Source organism: Staurois parvus, unplaced genomic scaffold, assembly GCF_062004578.1.
Source record: "Staurois parvus isolate SC_StPar_1 unplaced genomic scaffold, SC_StPar_1.0 ptg001127l, whole genome shotgun sequence".
NCBI classification, from domain to species: Eukaryota; Metazoa; Chordata; class Amphibia; order Anura; family Ranidae; genus Staurois; species Staurois parvus.
This window is the reverse complement of record NW_028318923.1, coordinates 145,234-164,608: the sequence shown is the minus strand read 5'-3', so window position 1 is coordinate 164,608 and position 19,375 is coordinate 145,234.

The following is a 19,375-nucleotide window of genomic DNA, read 5'->3' as shown; positions in this document are numbered from 1 at the left end:
TGGGTACTCTTACACCCCCTTGTCCGGATAAGGGAAAAGGGCATTCAGTGGTAAATCTGACTAGCCCCCATCTGGGACTGTTTGATCAAAAAAGACAAATTTCCGGGTCCCCTTGCCCAGGCATTCACCCAGTACTGCTGGATGAGGAGAGGATTCATCTGGGGTCTGGGGTGGTACATCAGAAGAGGCTGGGAAGCTCTCCTAGAAGAAAACCCTTTTTTCTGTGTAGAGACTTGTACATGGTTGCTAAGGAGTTGTCTTCAGTTGCGGTTCCTTTGGGCATCCTATACACCCCTCAACCCCATCCAAGTTCAATACCCCTAATAAAATTTAAAAATCAAGCTCAAGGACTATTTACTGTCTCCAGCATAAAAGTCTGTGAAAAAGCATGTTGCCTGGCTGTGCAGGACTATAGGGGGACCCAAATCTTCAGCAACTCCTAAGGGGTAGTGCTACAAGAATATAAATCTGGGTAAGAAGGAGGAACAGCATAAATATTTAACAGTGTGAAACATTAACATGAAATCGGTGTTCTGAATGTCAAAGAGGAATTTCAGCCGAGTCAGCAGCTACACAGGTACTTACCAAGCCCATGAAATACAAACCAAACTCTTCAGGGACATCTTCAATCCCGTGCCACTATCTTGGGTTCGGGAGCCAGTTGGGACTTCCTGATCAGTCACAGTCGGCTCCCCATCTGCACAGAAGCCAGATGCACAATTTGGAGGAGACTGTCCCGAAGCCTCCTGAGATGTATGACGCATCTCAGGAGGCTGAAAGCATGAAGCAGGAGCTGACCCATCAAACGTTATCCTCACCTAGGCAAGATATAAAGAATTGGGAGCATGTACCGTATGGAAAAGGTACTTACTACCCAAAAAAAAAAAACCTTTAAAAATGGGAGAAGGGCCTGGAATATGCGAGTGGTGGAGAGTGAAGGTCCACTTTAAAAGACTGCTAGAGCAAAAATTAAGAGAGTGAAGGTAATTATCTAACTAATGGTAGGCGGGGGCATAAGGTGTCATGTCAGTGTGCAATCTGATTGTGTATGGGCTGATGCTTAGGTTCAGAAGTGGAGGGTTGTTAGTAGGCCTGGACTGGGACAAAAAATAGGCCCGGCATTTTGGACTGAGTAGCCCCAAGCCCAGAAACCCTTTCCTCGGAGTCCGGTGGCAGAACGCTAGGGCCAACCTTTGCAACCCTGGTAGTTTCGCCATTAGTGTCAGTAGGTTTTTATTTTTATTTAATTTTTTTACAATTCTAGATTTTATTATATTTTTATTTTTTTTATAGGAGAGAAGGAAGGAAGGAAAGAGGGAAAGGAAGGAGGGAAAGAAGGAAGGGAAAGAGAAAGAAAGAAGGGAAAAAGAAAGAAAGAAGGGAAAAAGAAAGAAAGGAAGGAGGGAAAGAGAAAGAAAGGAAGGCGGGAAAGAGAAAGAAATTAGAGAAACAGAAGACAGAAAGAAAGAAGAAAAACAGGAGACAGAGAGAAAGAAAGAGAAAAAGAAAGAAAGGAGAGAAACAGGAGAAAGAAAGAAAGAGAAAGAAGAGAAACAGGAGACAGCGAGAAAGAAAGTTTAGAGAAGAAAGAAAGAAGAGAAACAGGAGACAGAGAAAGAAGGAAAGAAAGGAGAGAGACAGGAGACAGAGAGAAAGAAGAGAAACATGAGACAGAGAGAAAGAAGGAAAGAAAGAAAGAAAGAAAGAGATAAAGGAAAGGAGAGAAACAGGAGACAGAGAGAGAAAGAAAGAGAAAAAGAAAGAAAGGAGAGAAACAGGAGAGAGAGAAAGAAAGAAAGAAAGAAGAGAAACAGGAGACAGAGAGAGAGAAGGAAAGAAAGAAAGGAGAGAAACAGGAGAAAGAAAAGAAAGAAAGAGAAAGGAAGGATAAAGAAAGAGAGAGAGAGAAAGAAAGAAAGAAAGGAGAGAGAGAGAAATAAAGGAAGGAAGAAAGAAGAGAAACAGGAGACAGAGAGAGAGAAGGAAAGAAAGAAAGGAGAGAAACAGGAGAAAAAAGAAAGAAAGAGAAAGAAAGAAAGAAAGAGAAACAGGAGACAGAGAGAGAGAAGGAAATAAAGAAAGGAGAGAAACAGGAGAGAGAGAGAAAGAAAGAAAGAAGAGAAACAGGAGACAGAGAAAGAAGGAAAGAAAGGAGAGAGACAGGAGACAGAGAGAAAGAAGAGAAACATGAGACAGAGAGAAAGAAGGAAAGAAAGAAAGAAAGAAAGAGATAAAGGAAAGGAGAGAAACAGGAGACAGAGAGAGAAAGAAAGAGAAAAAGAAAGAAAGGAGAGAAACAGGAGAGAGAGAAAGAAAGAAAGAAAGAAGAGAAACAGGAGACAGAGAGAGAGAAGGAAAGAAAGAAAGGAGAGAAACAGGAGAAAGAAAAGAAAGAAAGAGAAAGGAAGGATAAAGAAAGAGAGAGAGAGAAAGAAAGAAAGAAAGGAGAGAGAGAGAAATAAAGGAAGGAAGAAAGAAGAGAAACAGGAGACAGAGAGAGAGAAGGAAAGAAAGAAAGGAGAGAAACAGGAGAAAAAAGAAAGAAAGAGAAAGAAAGAAAGAAAGAGAAACAGGAGACAGAGAGAGAGAAGGAAATAAAGAAAGGAGAGAAACAGGAGAGAGAGAGAAAGAAAGAAAGGAGAGAAACAGGAGACAAAGAAACACTGAAAGAAAGTCTCAAGTAACAGAAGTACGAAATCCACAAAGGCTGCAGGTTGCTTATGTTTGTTATTTACTAAAAAAAAAAAAAAAAAAAAAAAAAAACATTTGCAACCTTATTTTTGTAATTTTTGATAGGGTTATAACCCTCCTTACTCTTTTTTTTCTTTCGTCTTTGTCCCCTTGGGGAGATTTCCATTTACTTTCTGTCCTGGACCCAAAACAGGAAGTGAGAGGAAATTGCTCCAACATGAAGGAATTCCTGGTTGTCTCCCCATTGGAAGATATCTCCTCTATTCCTGTTTTGGTGACAACCCAAGATTTGGGATTTTCTTTCATTATGAGAGATAATGGTGAACAGGCCAAAAAGCGAGGGTGAATCTCCCTAACGGGGGCACAGACAACAGTTAAAGCCTCTCAGGGTTTTGATCCCTCTCCACTGCATCCAAACCTAAAAAAAAGTTTTGGCCTTTAGTTGTACTTTGATGGTGATATATGTAAAGTATTTTGGGGGCTACAATATTAATTCATCACACATTCTAGGACAGTGGTTCTCAACCTCCAGGCTGTAGCCTCTCTTCTCTAGGACCTCCAGCCAGATCCATTAATGTCCCACAGTGCCTCCCATTTTGGCCCAAAGTGGCCCCTGAGAGCTCCTAGCCTCCACAGTGCCCCCCAGCCTACTGCAAAGCCTCCAGCTCTCCATAGTGCCCCTTACCTCCAACAGTGTCCCCCAGTACCCCCCAGCCCCCTTCAGAAACCTCATCCCCTACAGGGCCACCAAGTCTGTTGCAGAGTCCCCTAACCCACATCCCCCCACAATGACACTGAGCCCCCTCCAGAACCATCCAGTGTGTTCAGTACATGTTTACCCTAGACTTTTATTGCTTGCGTATAAACTTCATAAGGTTTGGAAGAATTTACTGTGCTCTGGTCTTATGAAGGTTGGCAACCACTGTTCTAGGAGTACAAGTTACAACTGGGGGGTCAATGGTGGAGAAGAATCTGGGGGGGGGGGCAGTGGTGGAGAAGGATCTGGGGAGTCAATGGTATAGAAGGATCTGGGGGGTCAATGGCGGAGAAGGATCTGGGGGGTTCAATGGTGGAGAAGGATCTGGAGGGATCAATGGTGGAGAAGGATCTGAGAGTTCTGGAAGATCATATGCTTAATATTGATATTGACAAGTTGAGGGTTCTAAAGCGAGCAAAATCCTTTCTTGTATTAGGAGAGGTGTAGACTCCAGAGAGAGATATCATCCCCTCCCTTCCCGATACAAATCATTAGTAAGACCTCATCTGGAATATGCAGTTCAGTTTTGGGATATCGGAGAACTGGAGAAAGTACAGAGAAGTGCAACCAAACTGATACGAAGCATGGAGGAGATCAGCTATGAGGAAAGGTTAGAGAAACTGAATGTATTCTCTCTTGAGAAGAGGACGGGGGGGGGGGGTATGGTCAACATGTATAAAGACATACAGTTGCAAGAAAAAGTATGTGAACCCCTTTGGGATTACGTGGCGTTTTGCATGAATTGGGCATAAAATGTGCTCTGAACGTCATCTAAGTCACAACAATAGAAGAACACAGTCTGCTGAACATAATACTACACAAACATTAGATGTTGCCATGGTTTAATTGCACATAACATGTAAACATTCACAGTGCAGGGAGGAAAAAGTATGTGAACCTTTGGACTTAATAACTGGTTGACCCTCCTTTGGCAGCAATAACCTCAACCAAACGTTTTCTGTAGTTGCAGATCAGACCTGCACAACGATCTGGAGTCATTTTGGACCACTCCTCTTCACAAAACTGTTTCAGTGTAGCAATATTCTTGGGATGTCTGGTGTGAATCGCTCTCTTAAGGTCATGCCACAGCATTTCAATGGGGTTGAGGTCAGGACTCTGACTGGGCCACTCCAGAAGGCGTATTCTGTGCTGTTGCAGCCATTGTTTTGTTGAATTACTTGTATGCTTTGGGTCATTGTCCTGTTGCATCACCCATCCTCTGCGGAGCTTCAGTTGGCGGACAGATGGTCATACGTTTTCCTGCAAAATGTCTTGATAAACTCTGGAATTCATTTTCCCATCAATGACAACAATCCGTCCAGGCCCTGAGGCAGCAAAGCAGCCCCAAACCATTATGCTCCCTCCGCCATGTTTCACAGTGGGGATGAGGTTTGGATGTTGGTTTGCTGTGCCTTTTTTTCTCCACACATAGTGTTGTGTGTTCTTCCCAAACAACTCAATCTTGGTTTCATCTGTCCACAGTATATTTTGCCAGTAGTGCTGTGGAACATCCAGGTGCTCTTTTGCAAACTTCAAACGTGCTGCAATCTTCTTTTTGGACAGCAATGGCTTCCTCCGTGGTGTCCTCCCATGTACTCCATTCTTGTTTAATGTTCTCCTTATTGTAGATGTGTCAACAAAAATGTTAGCATGTGCCAGAGATTTCTGTAGGTCTTTAGCTGACACTCTGGGATTCTTCTTTACCTCATGCAGCATTCTGCGCTGTGCTCTTGCAGTCATTTTTACAGGACGACCATGCCTAGGGAGAGTAGCAACAGCGCTAAACTTTCTCCATTTGTAGACAGTCTGTCTTACCGTGGACACATGAACATCAAGGCTCAAGGAGATACTTTTGTAACCCTTTCCAGCTTCATGCAAGTCAACAATTCTTGATCGTAGGTCTTCTGAGAGCTCTTTTCTGCGAGGCATGGTTCACATCAGACAGTGCTTCTTGAAACCAGTAAACCCAAAACAGGTGTGTGTTTTTTAAGGGCAGGACAGCTGTCAGCAACACATCCAATATCATCACACTGATTGGAGTCAAGGTTGGCTCACTCCTGGCTCCAATTAGCTCTGGGAGAAGTCATTAAGCTAGGGCCTCACATACTTTTTCCTCCCTGCACTGTGAATGTTTACATGTTATGTGCAATTAAACCATGGCAACATCTAATGTTTGTGTAGTATTATGTTCAGCAGACTGTGTTCTTCTCTTGTTGTGACTTAGATGACGTTCAGAGCACATTTTATGCCCAATTCATGCAAAACTCCACGTAATCCCAAGGGGTTCACATACTTTTTCTTGCAACTCTAGGTGGTCCATACAGTGAACTTGAGGGACACCCCAGGCCAAGAAACAAAAAGAAACATCATGAGGGTCCCCAACCCCCCCCCCCCACAATCCATACAAGGTCTTAATCCGAGCATATGGGGTGTGTGCTCCCCCCTATAATTGGCCACTTGCTCTCAACATAGGGAGGGTACTTGGCCAGGAAACCCTCTTCCCCATTAAAGCACCCTGTCCCCATGTCTGTAGGATGTCACCCCACATCCCTGGCCCAATTGGAAAGTGCCACGATGTCCAAAACAATAATGTTCTATGAAGTCCAAAAGTAATGTCCCACAATGTCCAAAAGTAATGTACTATGATGTCCAAAAGTAAGGCCCCATAATGTCCAGAAATAATACATAATGTCCCACAATGTCCAAAAGTATTGTCTCCTGATGTCCAAAAATAATGCCTCATTAAGTCCAAAAGTGATGTCCCAGGAGGCCAAAAGGAATGTCCTATGATGTCCGAAAGTATCAGGAATTGTGCCCCATAATTGGTTTCATTGGAAGGAATTGTGCCCCATCATCATTGGTGTCATTGGGGCACCATCGTTGGTTTTATTGGGAGGAATTTTGCCCCATCATTAGTGTCCTTGGAAGGAATTTTGCCCCATCATTAGTGTAATTGGGAGGTGTGACGATCGCGTCGTCAGACCCCAGCCCTTCTCACCAAACTCGTGACCGAAGGACTAGCCAATCTAAAACCGCGATATCACGTGCGTAACAATGCCACGCCCAGCTGCACCCTGCACACAGATTTTCCAGCTAATGGACCACAACCTGTGTACCTGCAGCCTGGGAGCGATTGTTACTGGGTCAGGTTAATTAACCCTTCACACTGCCACCACCTCCTTTTTGTACAGAGAAAGAGGAAACTCTGCAATATCAGTAATAACACTATGATGGGTGAAATAATCGTCTGTATACCACTGTTACCGCAGACAGGTTATACAGAGGGTTAAACACACACAGTAGCGCTCTTCAGCGGCAGGAATTTGTAATTTGCATTAAAGAGCTTTAGAAACAGTTCAACACTTTCAGAAAGTAAAATTTATAACTGAAAGGTCAAACGGGAGCCCTAAGTTATGACCAGAAACTCTCATAGCTCCTATTATGATTCATAACTCATTCTCGGGACATTTGCCAGCCTGGGCACTAGTATATTAATACTCAGCAGCATCTGCGGAATGGTTAGAGATGAAACATGTCATATACACTTGAATGGTTCAGGAGATATACTTTTCTGCCCTCCTATATATGTCAGCTAGGGGGTGTAAAATATCAGGAAACTTGTATCAAAGTGACCAATCGGAATATATGCCTGGTTTTTATGTAAGTCTCTCGTATTCCAAGATATGAAATCATAGGGAAAAATGGATGTTGAATGTGGTGTCTTGTTTTATTACTCCTCTGGAATGTCTTTGAACTCAGTGACGGACTTGTTTTACGCTTTTACGATCCCTTCTAGCAAGAGTTTCTTAGACGTGGGGCACCTAGCTGGTGAGGTTTTATAGCCCGGACGCCCTCCCACTGGGTTTCGATGCCTTTTTGAGCTCTTCATCAAACAGACCACATGTCACTCAACAGAGAGGGAGGGGGATGAGGAAAGAGGGAGAGAGAGAGATAATTGTACAAGATGGACGGTCCTTTGCCAAAATGGAGGTTCGTATCCGTCTCTGTGTGCATGATTGCTACAGGAGGAATTGTGCCTTATCATTGTTATTGGGCCCCATCATTGGGAGGAATTGTGCCCCATCATTGGTTTCATTGGGAGGAATTGTGCCCCATCATTGGTGTCATTGGGCTCCATCATTGGTATTATTGGGAGGAATTGTGCCCCATCATTGGTGTCATTGGGAGAAATTGTGCCCCATCATTGGTGTCATTGGGCTCCATCATTGGTATTATTGGGAGGCATTGTGCCCCATCATTGGTGTCATTGGGCCCCATCATTGGTATTATTAGGAGGAATTGTGCCCCATCATTGGTGTCATTGGAAGGAATTGTGCCTAATCATTGTTATTGGGCCCCATCGTTGGTGTCATTGGGAGGAATTGTGCCCCAACGTTGGTGTCATTGGGAGTAATTCTGCCCCTTCATAGGTGTCAGTGGGGTGGAGAATTATGCCCTGTTGTTTGTATCCATGTGTGCAAACTGTTGGTGCTATATACTTCTGTATAATAATAATCAGTGGATGAAAATGGTGCCCCAAGGGCCGGGTAAAAACAAGCAAAGGGCCGCATTTGGTCCCTGGGCCACAGTTTGGAGACCACTGCTCTAGATGGTCCTGCCCCAGCCTGTGATCTGACAAGTGTCCTGGGATACCCTGGGGCCGTGAGTTGGGGGAAAGCTGACTCTTCCACTTACTACTTCTATCTCCAGGTTTACGTTCTCCTTTTTCCTGCACTTTCCCACCCTTACTGTCCTACATTTCCTCTTTCTTGACCTTCTTGATTATCCTTGTCCATACTATTTCTTTGACTTTGCCATTCAAGAGGCCTCCTACTTCTGCACCCATTCCACTCCTCCCCATACGTCCCATACCTCCCCTTACTGCGTATGTCCGCAAGCCATTCGATGGAGAGGGAGGAGGAGGAAAGCCCCTGTTTTGAACAATTCGGTTGGTTGCAGGCTGGTCGGAAAGTTGAGTAGAGAATGGAAAAAAAAATAAAAAGTGCCGAGGCAAGGGCATCTAGATCCCAGGGCAAACATGCCAAAATGTGCCCCTTCCACCAAGATATATGAGCATTATGTGTCAGCAAAAATCCCCCCCCCCAAAAAAAAAAGCACTAATCTGCCTGCTTTCCCCCTAATTCCCCCTTCTCCTAGTATAAATCGACTCCCCTACTGAAATCCACCATCCCAGCACAAATATTAAGAGCCCATCCCCCAAATCCCCCCAGAAAAAATGCCCCCCCCCCAAAAAAAAAACAAGCACTAATCCCCCACCCCTCAAATTTACCATCCAAGTACACACCCTCTCCCACCCCCCAACTCCAAATCACCACTTCCAGTACAAATTCCCCTCCAATCCCCCTTCCTAGCACTAATCCCCCCCAATCAAATGTACCCTCCTAGCACAAATACCCCCCAATCATCCGTACTAGCACAAATCCCCCCTCCCAAAAAAAAAAATGTGAGCACTAACCTGATCTAACTAAGCTTAAATACCCCATCCTCCTAGTATAAATCCACTCCCCCACTGAAATCCACCCTCCCAGTACAAATATTAGGGCTCCATCCCGCAAATCCCCCCCCCCCAAAAAAAAACCATCACGCTCCTAGCACAAATCCTCTACCCCTCAAATTTCCCCTCCAAGTACACATCCTCCCCCCCCCCCACTCCAAATCACCACTTCCAGAACAAATACCCCTCCAATTGCTCCTCCTAGCATAAATACCACCCAATCATCCCTACTAGCACAAATCCCCCCCCCCCTCCCCAAAAAAAAAAATCCCTTCCTAGCACAATTCACATCCCCCCTCTACCATATCACCTCTTCTAGCACAAACCCCCAAATCCTCTTCCCCCATCCCCCCTTCCAACACAAATCTCCCTAAATGCCCACCCCCAGCAACCCCCCACAAATTTCCCTTCCTAGAACAATTCATACCCCCTGCCACCCCCTGAATTCCCCTTCCCAACACAAATACCACCACCCCTCAATCTCTTCACAGTGCCCCTCCTCCACCTCACTTGATACCACAATGCCCAGGGCAGCTGCCCCTCCTGCCTATCGCTACCCTGCCTGCACATGATTAGAATTTTTCGAGAGCAGTTTCAGGAACATGTTTATAACTTGCACTAAATTACCAAAAGTCTATGGTCACCTGAGCAGCACATCTAGATGAGCTCATTAGACATTCCATTCTAAATCATAATCATTAATATGGCGTTGCCCCCGTTGCAGCTAAAACAACCTTCACTCCTCAGGGAAGGCTTTACACAAGATTTTTGAGGGTGTCTGTGGGAATTTGTTCCCATTGTGAGGTCAGGTACTGATGTTGGAGGAGAAGACCTGGCACACAATCAATGTTCCAATTCCATTCATCCCAAAGGTGTTCAGTGGGGTTGTGGTCAGGGCTCTGTGCAGGCCACTCCAGATCCCCCACACCAAACTAGTCTTTAGGGGGCTGGCTCTGCTCTTTTGGGAAGGCTTCCCTTACACTTTAGAGTGTTTATGTGGGAATATGTGTCCAATCACAGAAAAGAACATTTGTGAGGTGAGGGACTGATGTTGAATGAGAAGACCTGGCTCACCGTCTATGTTCCAATTCATCTCAAAGGTTTTCTGCTGGGTTGAGGTCAGGGCTCTGTGTAGGACCCTCCAGATCCTCCACAGCAAACTAATCTTGAGGGAGCTGGCTCTGCTCTTTTGGGAAGGCTTCCCTCACACTTTATAGTGTTTATGTTTGAACATGTGTCCAATCACAGAAAAGAACATTTGTGAGGCGAGGGACTGATGTTGAATGAAAAGACCTGGCTCACCGTCTGTGTTCCAATTCATCTCAAAGGTTTTCCTGTTGGGTTGAGGTCAGGGCTCTGTGTAGGACCCTCCAGATCCTCCACACCAAACTGATCTTTAGGGAGCTGGTTCTGCCCTTTTGGGAAGGATTCCCTCACACTTTTAGAGTGTTTATGTGGGAATATGTGTCCAATCACAGAAAAGAACATTTGAGAGGTGAGGGACTGATGTTGGATGAGAAGACCTGGCTCACCGTCGGTGTTCCAATTCATCTCAAAGGTGTTCCATTGGGTTGAGGTCAGGGCTTTGTGCAGGACACTCAGCATCTTCACCCATCACACTTATATCGGCTTGTTGGACATCACCATGCCAAAATCATCGCCATTAAAATTGAGTCCCCCACCCCTTCGCAACTTTAATATCTTCCACACTTCTGGGAAGACTTTTAACAACATTTAGTAGTGTGTCTGAGGGAGTAAGGACCCATTTGTGAGGTCAAGGACTGATGTTGGTAGAGAGGAGACCTGGCTCACCATCAGTACTCCAATTCATCACAAATTTCCAAATGTACAGTAGAGTTGAGGTCAGGGCTCTGTGCAGGCCACTCAAGTTCCTCCACACCAAACTGGTCAAACCATGTCTTTCTGGAGCTGGTTGTGGACAGGGGCAACGTCATTCTGAAACAGAAAGAGCATAGGATGCACATGTTTTGAAGGGGGAAAATACTCTCAGAGAGGGAAGTGAGATTGCCCAAGGGGGAAGTGTACCTACTGCTGCTCGTTTAAAAAAAAATAAAATTCTCCATTATTGCTAGTAGTACCTCTCAGACTCTGGTGTACATAGGTTCTTTATGTCTCAAGGCTCCCTATGGTGGATGGTAGAGGCACGGCACTGGTAACATCAGTACAGCAACGTATATACACACATATACTAAGGCTGAAGAGTGCAAAATCTGGTGCAGACCTGCATAGCAACCAACCAGCTTCCAAGTTTTTATTGTGCAAGCTGAAGTTAGAAGCTATTGGCTCCCATGCACAGCTGCACCAGATTTTGCTGTCTCCAGTTTTAGTAAATCAACCACCTAGAGCAGCAGCACAGTGTCTCTGTATTTCTTCCTTGCCAGCTTAAGCACCCGGCTACATGATGGACTGAAGTTCTTGCTGACTTTTAGCCATAGATACATTTTATTGCCAAAAGTATTGGCCCCGCCCACAAAATCATGTGATTCAGGTGTTCCAATCCCCTCCACGACCACAGGTGTATACAATCAAGCCCCTAGGCATGCAGACTGCTTCTACAAACATTGGTGAAAGAATGGGTCACTCTCAGGAGCTCAGTGACTCCAAGCGTGGTCCCGTGATAGGTGGCCACCTGGGCAATAAGTCCATCCGTGACATTTCCTGGCTACTAAATATTCCACGCTCCGTTAGTGGTATTATAACAAAGTGGAAGCAACTGGGAACAACAGCCACTCAGCCACCAAGTGGTAGGCCACGTCACATGACAGGGCGGGGTCAGCGCATGCTGAAGCGCACAGTGCGCAGAAGTCGCCAACTGTCTGCAGAGTCAATAGCTAAAGACCTCCAAACTTGGTGTGGCCTTCAGATGAGCCAAACAACAGTGCGTAGAGAGCTTCATGAAATGGGTTTCCATGGCCGAGCAGCTGCATCCAAGCCTTCCATCACCAAGTGCAATGCAAAGGGGTGGAGGAACTTGACTGGCCTGCACAGAGTCCTGACCTCAACCTCATAGAACACCTTTGGGATGAATTAGAGTGGAGACTGCGAGCCAGGCCTCCTCCCCCGACATCAGTGCCTGACCTGACAAATGTGCTTCTGGAAGAATGGTCCAACCTTCCCATAGACACCCTCCTAAACCTTGTGGACGGCCTTCCCAGAAGAGTTGAAGCTGTTCTAGCTGCAAAGGGCGGGGCCAACTCAATATTGAACCCTACGGACTAAGACTGGGATGTCATTAAAGTTAATGTGCGTGGAAAGGCCGACCGACCAATACTTTGGGAAATATAGTGTATGCTGGACTGATGTACCTGCCAGATCTGAGTATAAATGTGATGGGTTGATGTACCCTCTGGCTTCTATATCTTGGTAAATCTAATTGTAAGGCCTACTCGCTATTGTTCCAGGCTCTGTTCACTTTAGACAGGTGCAGTTCATTTCATTCTGAGTTCAAATTCGGACGCATTTTTCATTATTCAGACGTTCGGATGTCTACTAATTTCTGAATTACAAAAGTAACGAATCTGAGAAAAAAAACTAACCGAAATTTGAATTCGAATCATACTCGACCTGAATTTGAATCAAATTCGAATATGAAAAGAATCTAACAAAACTAAAAGAGAACATAAAAGAATAGAACAAAATAGATAAGAATAGAAAAGGATAGAATAGACAATAAAAGAATAGAATAGGAATACAAAAGAATAGAATACAATATAAAAGAATAGATTGGAATAGAAAATAAAAGAATAGATAGAAAAAAAATTAATAGAATAAACAATAGAATAGAAAATTATAAAAAAAATATAATGAAATATAAATAAAAATATAAATAGTCTTTCAAAATTCAAATTTCGAATAGAATAAATTCAGATTCAAAGAGAATAGATTAGAACAGAACAGAAAATAATAGAATACAAAAGAATAGAATAGAAAAAATAACAATAGAATAGAATAAAATAGAAAGAATTTAACCTCCCTCCTAGATTGTAAGCTCCCGGGATCAGGGCCCTCCTAACCCTCTTGTATTGAACTGTATTGTTGCTGTATTGTCTCCCGTTATATTGTAAAGTGCTGAGCAAACTGTTGGCGCCATAAATCCTGTATAATAATAATAATATAAATCCTGTATAATAATAATATAAATCCTGTATAATAATAATAATATAAATCCTGTATAATAATAATATAAATCCTGTATAATAATAATAATATAAATCCTGTATAATGATAATAATAATAATAATAATATAAATCCTGTATAATATAAATCCTGTATAATAATAATAATAATATAAATCCTGTATAATAATAATATAAATCCTGTATAATAATAATAATAATATAAATCCTGTATTATAATAATAATATAAATCCTGTATAATGATAATAATAATATAAATCCTGTATAATAATAATAATATAAATCCTGTATAATAATAATAATAATATATAAATCCTGTATAATAATAACAATATAAATCCTGTATAATAATAATAATAATATAAATCCTGTATAATAATAATAATATAAATCCTGTATAATAATAATAATATAAATCCTGTATAATAATAACAATAATAATATAAATCCTGTATAATGATAATAATAATATAAATCCTGTATTATAATAATAATATAAATCCTGTATTATAATAATATAAACCTGTATAATAATAATAATATAAATCCTGTATAATAATAATAATATAAATCCTGTTTTATAATAATAATATAAATCCTGTATAATAATAATAATATAAATCCTGTATTATAATAATAATATAAATCCTGTATAATAATAATAATAATAATATAAATCCTGTATAATAATAATAACCGTCTTCCAAAATTCGAATAGATTAGAATAAAACAGAAAAGAACAGAACGTAAGAATAGAATAAAATAGAAAGACTATGACCATCTTCCGAAATTCGAATTTCAAATAGAATAAATTAGAATTCAAACGCCAAGAAATAAATTAGAACAGAATTGAATTTGAAAACAAAATGAAACGAATTCCGAAAACAAATTCAACGAATTTAACAAAACAAAATAATTTAAATAACGGGAAATAAAGCAATTTTTTTTTCGTCTTAGTTCACTTCCACCTTGGAGTTCTGGATGTTCAAACCTCATCCAAAAAAGTGAACATCCACCAAGGGGAACGAGGAGCCTTTCATAAGAGCCCCGGCAAGTCAGCAGACACAGGAACCCAAGAGAAGATATCTCATCGATCCCCAAGAGACGGAAGAAACAGATGGTGGTGGACCTTTCACTGTTCGCTTTCATCATTTCCTTCCTCCCTTCTCTCGGTTACACAATTGCTGAGGATTTGTATGTTTTGTGAACTGTATATAGATTTTCTTTGTCTCTTCACCCTCTCACTCCCTTTCTTCACTCCTAGATCAGCTTCTGCCACTCAATAGCCTCCTAGGATATTCACGTCACACATCCCAGGAAGAAGCAAGTCCCAAAGTGCCGAAGCATCTCAAGATTTTCCATCTAAAGGCTTGAAATCTTTGGCCCTCGCCAACCAGCAGCCTCCTGGGATAGGTTTCTCACCTACCTTGAAGTTCTAGCTTTCAGCCTATAGTGTTGCATCACAAACATGGCAACTTTAGTGTGCAAACTGGCGAAAAAATATCAGGTCATCCACATTTTGTATTTTTATAAGATCTGTTTGCCGGTACTCTAACGAAAAAAGTCAGAATTTCTTTCCCATCGCAAGGCCGAACGTTCCAAACGACTGGAGTCCTCAAGGATCGCTGTGTTCAGCACTTGGAAACCCAACCTTAAACTTCCTCTACGGAGCGCTGCATGATGGATTTTGTAACCGTCGTTGCATCACCCATAAGTTCAGTTCAGCTAGTCTTTCTTCATAGCTGAGGTCCTCCATGCTCCATGTTCATGTGGTTGGACCTTTTCTGCACTTTTTCCAGTTCTTCGATATCCTTTTTGTGAACTGGTAACCAAAACTGGACTGTGTATTTCAGGTGAGGTCCTAATAAGGTGTAGAATAGGTGCTAAGATTTAGTTCCTTGGCTCCCCTGTATTCAGTGGAGGTGCTTGTGATTGCTGTGGTCTGCTCTGAGTTTTACGGGCTGTGGGTTGTGCCAGAAGACCCCCCAGTGGGACGTCTGGCACATGCATTCATTTAGGGATGAGCAGCCAGATACTCGACATTTTTGGTCATGGGCTATGGGTTTGGCTGCTTCTCTGTCCTTTTTTTTTTTTTTGTTATTTAAATATTTATTGGTTTTTCAGAATAACAAGTTATACAAATATATCCTTTATAAAAACATAATCACAATGTCAAGAACTTATCCCCCCCTCCCAGACCCTCCCCTCCTACCTATTCACCACCCTTCTTCCCCCCACCCCTCCAGTCCCCGCCCCCCACGACTCTGCAATTTCCTATTCCTTTCTAGGGATCCCAATTTCAACAAAGGAAGGAGCGAGTAAAAACCTTATTGTTCTATATTAGTCCCCCATCAACTCCATATTTAACTTTGACTTTTTAAATTCCTCCCATTTGATCCATCTTGTATGGTGACTCTCCATCTTCTCTTCATTCATATGGTAAAGTTCCTCCAATCTACATATTTGCTCTACCCTGTCAACCCAATCTTTTATTTTCGGCACCCCCTGTCTCCTCCAAAACTTGGGTATCAATCCTTTAGCTGCGTTCAAATAATACAATAAACCAGATTTTTTATATTTGCTTCTCCTTCCTTCTTAATGGTTCTGGAAAGTAGTGGATTGGGAGAGTCAAATCTACAGCATGAAATATTTATGTGGTCTCAGCCAATCCCTAGGGGAGGGTGCCCAGATGGCGGCTGGGAGAGAGCATGAATAATTCTTGGCCTGGAGTAGAGAGGTTCTTGTCCAAGAGGAGAAGATCCCAGCCTGAAGGGCTGCTGCTCTTCTGGGCAGCCCAGCAGTGCTTCTTTATTTGCTCATCAAGATCCCAGCCATGCTAGCTGGGGGGTCTATTTCTCCTGAACTTTGCTGGAGCTGACTGAGGGAAGAGATCTGGTCTGAAGAGATCACTGGAGAAATGTCTGGCTGATATTGGAAAGAGGCCTCCAACCCTCCAGAGACATTTGTGAGTACAGATTGGTGCATGAGATCCCGGTGACTATGTGCTGGCATCCCTCTTGCATTGGAGTCAGTCTGCACTAAAAGTGGGCATTGCTCATGGTGTCCCCGTGTAGCCCAACCCACCATTTTATGCTGCAAAGACTGTGCTAAGAATCTTTAGGAGGAAGGATAGAAGTCCTCAAGTTATTATTTAACTTTACTGGAGTATCTCACAGTTACCCTCTACCCATCCAGTAAGCAGGAAAATAGGGTACTCCTAGACCAGGGGTGTCAAACTCCATTTCATCGCTGGTCCTATCAGCATTATGGTTGTCCTCAAAGGGCCGGTTGTATCTGTAAGACTAGATGTCCAGAGCACCCCACCCCCCCATTACATCAGATGTCAAGAATCCCGCACCCTCCCTAACATCACCGTGAACCCCCTTTGGGGGCAGAGCTGGAAAGCGGAAAGAGCAGGGTCTGGAGGAGGACCAGAGGAAGAGTGGAGTGCATTACCAGAGTCTGTTGAATGCTGAGACCGGGGGAGGCAGAGATGAAGGGGTGCTGCAGCTGCACTGAGAGGTTCAGGATTTGGTACAGGAGTTCTATTCTCTCTGCTGCCAACTGTGGAGACAAGGTGGGAGTGGAGACAAGGTGGTACCTGCAGGAGAGGTGCAAGGGCCACATGAAATGGCCTGGAGAGCCAGATTCGGTCCACGGCCCTTTTGTGTTTGACACCTGTGCCCTAGACTGATCCCTGAGCCAGAAGAGTGATTGAGACTGTGTGCCTGTAAAAAACTAGAAAAGGGAAAGCGCCTCAAATTCAAAATGAATAAACTCACATATGTGCCATTCACATAGTGGAAGAAAGAGGAAGACTCATCAAGATAATAAACCCGGGACTTGATCGCTCCTCTCTAGGGAGAGAAATGCCGCAGAGAGTCTGTGTATCCATGTGATGACGTCACCGAAGTGAGCTAGTTCCGGTGACGCCATCACGTCAGCACTGCAATCCAAGTGTGTTCCAGGCCCTTTCTTTGGATAGTTGATGGTTCCCATCCGACGTCCTCCCCTATGACAGCTGGATGCACGGACTCTCTTCAGCGTTTCTCTCCCTAGAGAGGAGCGATCAAGTCCCGGGTTTATCATCTTCCACTATGTGAGCGGCCATTTGTGAGTTTAATACAGTTTGGTTTTAAGTCTACTCTTAGAGGCGCTCTCCTTTTTGTGTCCTCCTGCCTGTTAGAGGTTGCTTCATGCTCCAGGGATCAGTCAGCCCAAGTGGAAAGACTTGTAGGACTTCATACATACCTTTTACTGGACTTATTGGACTTTAACCCCTTCCCTACCGGGCACTTTCACCCCCTTCCTGCCCAGGTCAATTATCAGCTTTCAGCGCTCTCACACTTTGAATGACTATTGTGTGGGCACCGATAGGTGGCACTGAAAGGCAGCACTAATGGGCACTGTTAAGCGGCACTGATTGGTGACACTGATGGGTACTAATAGACTGCACGTATGAGAAGGCACAGATAGGTGGCACTTATGGGCATAGACAGGAATAATTGATAGGCTGCACTGATGGGTACTGATGACACAGCCTATTGAGACTGTGTGCCTGGCTGCTAGTGCACTCATTGGAGAAGGATCCTTGGGACCAAATCAGTAGGCCCTTTCGGGGGGGAGCGCTACAAATGCTTTGCATAGGGCATTTGGTCTCTCTCTCTCCAGAGTCTGTACCTCTTTATAAGAAAGGATTTTGCTCACTTTAGAAGTTGCAGATTGGCCTTGCATGCTAATATTAAGTCTGTGACCTACCGGAACATCCAGATCCTCCTCCACCATTGATCCCAACACACGAATCCCAACACACGATTCCCAACGCACAGGTTCCCCAAGAGATAGCTGTGTGTGGGTACTGCAGCGACCACCGGCTGGAACCAAGGACAATCAGAGCAAGAGAATGTCACCAGCACACCATGGATCTTCCAGAACATGTCCGAAGCTTTCCTCAGCCATCCCGTTGTTGAATCAGAAGCAATGTTTGGGAGCCACGCAGGGCCCCTTCATCGGGTATGAGACGTCACATGCTTGATTTAGGTGTCCTGAGTGGCTCCAAAACGTTGCTTCTGATGCAACAACAGGATGGCTGAGGAAGGCTTTGGATATGTTCTGGAAGATCCAAGGTGTGCTGGTGACATTCTCCTGCTCTCCACCATTGACTCCCCCAGTTGTACTTCTCCTACAGTACATGATGTATGCATGTTTTTAGCCCCAAAATGCAGAAGTTTAAACATTTATCAACATTAAAGCACATGCCAACCGTAGGCCGTGATATGACGTCTTCAGTTGTAGTGGTCATACCGGGATGGTGTCTGCAGGTACAGGCCTCATCCCAATATTACAATTTTCAGTTGGCGATTCCTTTTTATGTAGAAGGGGCTGAACGGCCACTCGATCACTTCTGTGGGTGGTGGAAGCAGGTTATCCCCTCCCAGTGCCGCCTCCCTCCGTCCAATCACAGAGCCTGGGATCGCCATGACCAGTGACGACGGCAGCACAAAACAGAGAGAGTGAGACATTGTTCCTCCCTCTCTGTGACCCCAGGAACCGGAAGAGATGAGATTTCGTTACTTCCGGTCCCATCTCTCCATTTTCCTGGCCACTAGAGGCCAGGTAAGCAGCCTATCAAACCAATCTATGTCTGATCGGCTGTATTGGAGGGAAAAAAAAAATGAACTCTCTTGCGCTCTATGACCCAACATGGTGTAGGTAGATGGAGTCAGGACTTGGAAGTTTCTACCACCAGTGCATATGGGGTTGTGCAGCTCCAAACAAGGCTGGGGAAGCCCGACCAGTACTGTGAAGTGAAAACAAACAAAGAGCGCACCAACCTTGCGCATTACCTCAGTAAGCCAAAAATGTATTAATTACAGAATAATACTCACAGAGCTCTGATGAAGAAGGTTCGTCCTTCGAAACGCGTCAGCTGTTCCCTGGGTGTCCACTCCTCTGATGGGACTCGCGCAGGCTGCTTTCATCCTTAGTCCCTTTGAGGACTCACATGCATGATATACTTCAGTGTTTGTGAGTATTATTCTGTAATTAATACATTTTTTGCTTACTGAGGTAATGCGCAAGGTTGGTGCGCTCTTTGCTTGTTTTCGCTTCACGGCTGTATTGGAGACCAGGGGAGAGATAAACCCCATATCTCTCCATAAAGAGGATCTGTCATGGCCTGTGCTGCCACAAGAGATGTTCAGATGTGGGGTTTAATAAACCCCAAATCTCTCCATAAAGTGGATCTGTCACA